The sequence below is a fragment of the Elaeis guineensis genome, chromosome 4 (genome assembly GCF_000442705.2).
Source record: "Elaeis guineensis isolate ETL-2024a chromosome 4, EG11, whole genome shotgun sequence".
NCBI classification, from domain to species: domain Eukaryota; kingdom Viridiplantae; phylum Streptophyta; class Magnoliopsida; order Arecales; family Arecaceae; genus Elaeis; species Elaeis guineensis.
Genome location: NC_025996.2, coordinates 20,134,452 through 20,141,220, shown reverse-complemented (window position 1 = coordinate 20,141,220; position 6,769 = coordinate 20,134,452). Strand labels below are relative to the sequence as shown.

The 6,769-nt window shown below is 38.8% G+C and overlaps 1 long non-coding RNA gene across 1 annotated transcript; it reads right to left on the bottom strand.

Annotated features, from left to right (window-relative positions):
* Positions 1 to 2,846: 2,846 nt before the first annotated feature.
* LOC105043489 (uncharacterized) lies at positions 2,847 to 6,172 on the bottom strand. The gene is made up of 2 exons (XR_831704.4): positions 5,173 to 6,172; positions 2,847 to 5,066 (listed from the first exon to the last, which is right to left on the bottom strand). It is a non-coding gene; the product is annotated as an uncharacterized lncRNA (long non-coding RNA).
* Between the last annotated feature and the right edge of the window lie 597 nt (positions 6,173 to 6,769).

The following is a 6,769-nucleotide window of genomic DNA, read 5'->3' as shown; positions in this document are numbered from 1 at the left end:
GCTTCTAGTTCTAGACTTGGACCCAAGTCTATGTTATCTTGGGCTTAACCTGTTATAAGGTTCGATTTGGGAGCTAAAGAAGACGTTATAGTTCTCATTTCAATCACAAAGATATCATATCAAGTTCGTTAGCTAGACTCGAGTTGAATTAACTTGCTTGCACCGTCAGTTACAACATCCCTGTGAGAATAGATTATATATATATATATATATATATATGTATGCGTGTGTGTGTGTGTGTGTGTGCATGTAGGCAAGAAATGTCCTTACTAATTTAAGTGGCATGAGTAAGTTGGAAATGAGACCTCCATTAATGTGTAGTGTGGGACTCATGTTACATGTTGGTGGATTTTTCAGACAAGTGCAAGTAGGTCTAGAAATCTTGGTGGCGATTACTATGTAAACCAATTATTTGGAATGGTCATAACATACATAAATTATGATAGCATATATGTTTTCGATAGTTGACAGATCATTTCAAGATCATGCAGCTTCTAGTCATGTAAAAAAAAAAAAAAAAAGAAGATATAGTCATTTAACACTTTTAAGCAATCTGTCTAACGGTCCGATTATGTAATGTCTTTATATCATGTGATCATGTGGTGACACAGTGTGAAAATAGTTCCTTAATTTTAAAAATATATAATTACATCTTTTAACAGTTTCTTCAATAAAATACTTGCCATGTCAATGCATATAAAACAGCAGTATCCAAATGGCTGTCCATATGCTGTTTTATGTGCTGACGTGGCACTCTCTAATTGGCTGCCTGGAAGTGGCATGCCACTTTATCACATAAGTGCATGCACGTGAGCTTTGGAGTGCCCAAACAAGTTAGTAGAATACAGCTGTGTGGTTCTTTCCTCCCTTTACATCGACAAAAAAAAAAAAAAAAAAGAAAAAAAAAATTAGTAGGATACATATTGTATCATTTCTAACCTGAAAATTCAAAATTGCCAAGGTGGGATAAATAAACGGATAAGCAAATCCCATGTCTACCATTTAAACAAGAGAATAGTCTATGGGACCAAACTTTTCAATTTGTACCTGAGTACCTATTCCAGCCCAGATTGAAATAGAGCTCCTCCTATATTTGTTTTTGTAATCCTGCCCAAAAAATGTCTACCATTTCGTTTTCTTCTCACATACCTTACGCCGCATCACTTTTTTTTTTAAATTTATTTTCCTCTTGTTCTTCTGCTAATCACCTGCATTGCATGTGTTTGGTCCTAATTTAATCAACTACTTATAGTGAACTAGAGTTGTCCTGGTGGTCAGAGCTCTCTTCTTGGTGGTGCATCTCCTATATATGATTTAGACTTGGATAATTACAGTGTGGGTGGTTCTCCCTCTTTAATTATCTACTTATAGTGAACTTGAGTTGCCCTGGTGGTCAGAGCCCTTTTCTTGATGGTGCATCTCCTATGATTTAGACTTGGATAATTACAGTATGGGTAGTTCTCCCTCTTTATCTCTCTCTCTGAAAAAATAACTATTTATAGCAAATCTATCTACAAATTTTACACAAGTATATTTGATAATGAGCATCAACTTCTCTCTTACCATGTCTATTTGTCCGGTTTCTCCCATCTAAAAACCTAAACCAATTAATGGGAAGACGGAAAAAGAGTCTTAAGGGAGCTTAGGCCCATTCCTCCAAACTTAATCAGTCTCTAGTCTAATCAAACTTAATGCAATTTATAGATCACACAGGTCTCACTACACAAAAGTGGAGGTGTCTTGACTTAGTCACACAATTCCCAGTTCACATACAATAAAAAAAATGATGATAGTAATAATGTAACATACAATGGTTTATACATGAAGAATTCAACTTACCTGACCTAAACAGGAATACAAGCTTGCACTGCATGGCCAACCCAACCCCTTAAAATTTATCTGACCTCCCAGATCTGACTCAAGGTGGCTTGGCCTCAGAAGTCTATGATTGAAATGGAGTTGCCATTCCTTACACGCATTGCCATTCCTAAAGTTATCATAATCATCAAGCTGATGGGTAAACACACCATTTCTACCATGAGGCAGTCAAATTAGATGTTAGCTGACTTTCTTTAGATTCAACAACTGATATTTGGGATTAATGCAAGAAGTTACAAGTGCTTCATAACACGAACTTGTTGAAGTCACTGCATCTCTGAAATTTTACGTGATCGTCTGTCGTAGCCGCTGGGGAACTTCATAACATCGCCACCATCGCATTTGAAAACCTTTACTATAGATATTTTGCCTAAGTACCAAATGACAAAGTGGATGAGTTGTTCGTTTATTTCAAAGCCATACTCTACTCAGAAAACTATGAAAGACCACACTTCAATTCCTTTTCTTAAATAAAATAATCTCATGCAGTTACAACAACTGCAAAATCAGACAAGTTATTGCTCAAATTAACTTGAGACATAAAACGAGAACTGTGCTGTTAAACAGAAAACATTCATCACCTCAAGTTATTTACGATCAATATCATCATCAATTGCCTTCTTTCTAGCTCCTATAAAAGTCTTATTTGACAGGACCACTTACTGAAGCTTTTTTCAATCAAGAAGGTCTTTGCCGAACCTAGCTAAAAGATGTTCTTATCTCCATAAGGTGAAGGTTTAAGTTCAACAAGGCTTTTTGTTGCTTTCGCTCAATCTTTAGTGGGTCTTTTATTGGTAAATATATTTAGTGGATCCTTGGCCACCGAGCATCTCTTTTATTTTATTCCTTTTCTTTTTTCTTTTCCTTTTCTTCTCTTTTTCTGGAATGTATCTGTACCTGGTAGCAGGCTATCATCGATAAGATAGAGCCATCAAAGGTGCCCACTAGTCAAAAGATAACATCAGAGGTACCAAAAAAAAACAACTCAAAATGTCATTCAGAGAGAAGCAACAACTATGTTTCGTGGATAAGTAATAAGAAGCCCTTGAAACAGACAAGTTCAATAGCTTTTCATACTTGTTTACATGTGGCTCTCCTGCAGCTGTTCGAAGTCTAAAAACGAGTTGAAAGCGAGACAGGCATCACACAAACCACTTGTGCTGATTGATGTACCATTCCAAAATGTAGGTGTAGAGTTGCCATCAAACATGGAAAGTTGTGGACACGAGACTCCCAAGGTAAAGCACCGGCCAAAAGCCAAGATGAAGTCCATGTTCCCCAAGCCAAAAGGCATAACTTCCAACCCAAGGACTAGTAGTGAGTGAGATAAAGTTGTAACTAGTGATTATAACTGATTGATCACCAGATTCCGGAGATGGTTTGCATTAAAACTTGGGAACTGTTTTTACCTCCTAAAAGTAGTTGCAGGAAGGGTGGGTTTTCTGAGGGCATCGGCAGCATTAGAAGGGCTGTCAGGTGATGGGAGTGAGAGAGATGGGATCCAATGCATGGGACAAATGACGTTGGTCTTTCTGGTTAAGGCGGGGTGGTGGAGACAGACATTTTCCTCTTTTTCCTCGCAAGCAAACCCTAGACCACCCCTCCCTATAAACCCTATACATTGGATGACAGCAGCTCAAATGACCATTCCCACGAGCTACGGACCAACACCACACGTGTCTCCCTAGCTTTGCTCACTGCTCGTACCCAGGATGATAACCACCATCTGACCTAATCTTCTTGCTTTTCTACATGGAGGATCCACTGTCAATAAAGAGAGATTAATGCCATGCCGGGGGTAACAAACAACAGCTAGCGCAACAAAAACAACAGATTAGCTTTAACGATACCAACAGCTCAAAGAGATGCAAAGGTTAGAGCATACGACCTGAGGCTTTTTACTAGTTCTTAGGTGCAAACAAAAGCCATCCGCTGTAAACTTCAGAACCCCATGAATGCCAGACATGAAATAACTAATTTGGAATCTTTATATTCACTGACAACTAAAGCATACAGTTAATTCAAATGCTCGAAAGATAAAATGGGTAAAAGGACAAAAAAAGGAAAAAAAGAAGACAAGTTAACGAGTTAGATATGTGGATCAAAAATGGTAAGGAGTTGAACTTGAATAATGCTGATCAAAATCAAATATATGCAGAAGACTAGGTGAATCTCGTCGATTATGCATTTAAATTGGTGATATAAAGAAATACTAGTAAGGATTCGACATGTGCGGTAGGAGGAAACATGCATGAAAGAAAAGAAAAGAAAAGAAAAAAAAAGACTCATTTCATTTCAGGGTAACTAATCTCATCCATGTAGCCAAATTGAATATTTCCTTGTTTTGATGGTGCAGTGATCGCATATCATCAAGAAAAGTAGTGTGCAAGGAGCGAAAATAAAGAGAAATGGAGGATAGGAACAAAGTGATCTCCGATGAGATCTCATCAGACAATATAAATGTATCATAGAAATAATCATATTCAATACTTCCCTCACAAAAATCTCCACCAGAACTGCATGCATGTGACTCCTTAAACATGGTCGCATCAAATGATATATGGGAATCACGATATGGAAAGTGTTAGAGAAATAGAATACTTCCCTTTTTTCCGATCACATAACCATGGATCCGGGAGTACATCTCCAATATCCTTGTTGACGGTAAACCCAGGAAATAGCTCCATTACTAGATGAAATTAATCACTCATCATTATAATAAGATCTTCCTGTCCTCAAGTCTGAGCACTTCAAATGATTCACAGTAAAATAAAAATAAGCACTCAAAAGAAGGACATCACGGCTGGGTTTACCAAACTTTTACTTTAGAAATATGCTTTTCTTAAAGTCCCATGAGTGGAGGAAAAAAAAGAAAAAAAGGAAGAAAAATAAGGACGGGAAATCAAACGAAAAGAAAGGGGAAAGAGCTAGATCTCATATCCTATCATGAATAAGCTTGCTAACTAAGAAAAGATTAAGAAGCAGAGAAGGGGGGAAAGGAATGAGGGAAAAAGAAGATCACTTCAAAAGTTATATGATGAAAACCTTTTTGTGCATGCCCTTTTTCCTGTCAGACTGGAAAAGAAAGAAAGAAAGGGAACAGAAGCAGAATGATAGAGAGCGCGGGAGTCCAAACCCACCATCATTACACCAATCTGCATCCCCTCCCTTCTCCCCCACAAACCATCCTGAAAAGAAAAAAAAAAAAAACAAAACAAAACAAAAAACAAGAAAAAAGGTCCCAAGTCAGAGCCTAAACAAGAAACCACAAACTGACAACCAGAGTCATCGTACCTGCATATAGATCGAAGATATCAGCCGATTCAAGAGTCGAAGATGATGATGGAAGCTGTGATTGGGGGGAATGAAGCCTGGTCCGAGATCTTTTTTTTCCTTTAACACCAAATCTAAAGCAAAAAAAAAGTTCCAAGAATTGGAAGCCTCGAGCCAGACAACATTCCCCTCAAAGAAAAACTTCCTCTCTTCTCGTTTCTTCCCCACAAGTCCCGGCTTCTTTCTAGGGGGGCAAATTATAGAGAGATAGAGACGAGAGAAGAAGGGTGATGATAGCTGAAATGATTACGTTTGAGTAGAGAAAGGGGCTGGGGAGAAGATAAAAGACAATAAAGAAGGGGTAACGGGTGGGGGGGAGTAAAGACAAAAGAGAGGAGCAGCAGGTCCCGGGCCTCCAGAAATGACCACGACTTCATGCAACCCCCGCCCTCCTCTCCCTTCCTCCATTTCTCTCTCTTTTATAGGCAGAGCCGGTTTGGGGGAAGGCGTCTGTCAGCCGTCCAGATGGGGATGGACGGCGGAGAGAGAGAGAGAGAGAGAGAGAGAGAGGAGGGGAGGCGGTGGGGGATGGGAGAGGGGGAGACACCGAAGCCCTAGATATGGGTGTGGAAGAGAGAGACGGGGAGCAGGGAGTGGGGGAGTGGTTGAGTAAATGCGCGTCCACCCACCCCCGCGATTTCCTGTGCGGCCATTTGTTATGATTGCTGTTATGATGCGATAATTATTGGGGATTTACTATTCCCGGTAAGAGATATTCCGAATAGTCTGGCGTTGTGAATTGGGATACACGTGACCGTGGGTGGAGTCATGGGCAGCAGCATTGAATAAGCGGAATCCCGGACTTCATCGGATTAGATACGGTCTGGTCTGGCCCTAGTCTTCTCGACTGAGATCACCGGAGGTGGTCGAATTCAAATTTTGTGGGCTCAACATGTTCACATTATAGTTTTTTTTTTTTCTTTTGTCTTCTAACAAAAGAAGGTCGACAGCATGTCCCATATGCTAGATAGGATTTTGTTCGAGTTAGAAGGAAAGCAAATCGAGCTTGAGTTGGACTTGCCTACACAATCTATATACTGTGACATTAGTGGTACTTAGGGTGTACTACTGGACCTTAAGTAATTTGTCTAATCTATTATATTTACATGAATTGTCTCATGCTATTCTATCATCTCCTTCTTGATGTGGTTGGTGAATATGGAGAGGTCGTACAAGTTATTCCTTGCTTGCTTTTTTTTAACAATCATGTGTTTTCTAGTATCGGGAATCGTGTAAGCATTAATGTGCTTTTAATTGTCAACTTTGAAAGGTCACATTTAAAACTTTTTCTGTATCCAATTGCATGTTATGACTCATCTTACTACAGCTTGTATGAATATGAGAGGTGCCTCTTAGGAACAAGGAAAGAGAGAGAAAAAGAAGTGTCTGGGGCCAATGCATGAAAAAAAGTTACGATAGCTAATATATAAACATCCCATTACTTCGCTCTCTTCCACTCCTCAAAGGAAAAAAAAAAAAATAAAATTTATTGCAATGTTAAACATCTGACATATACATATACATATATATATATATATATATATATATATATATATAT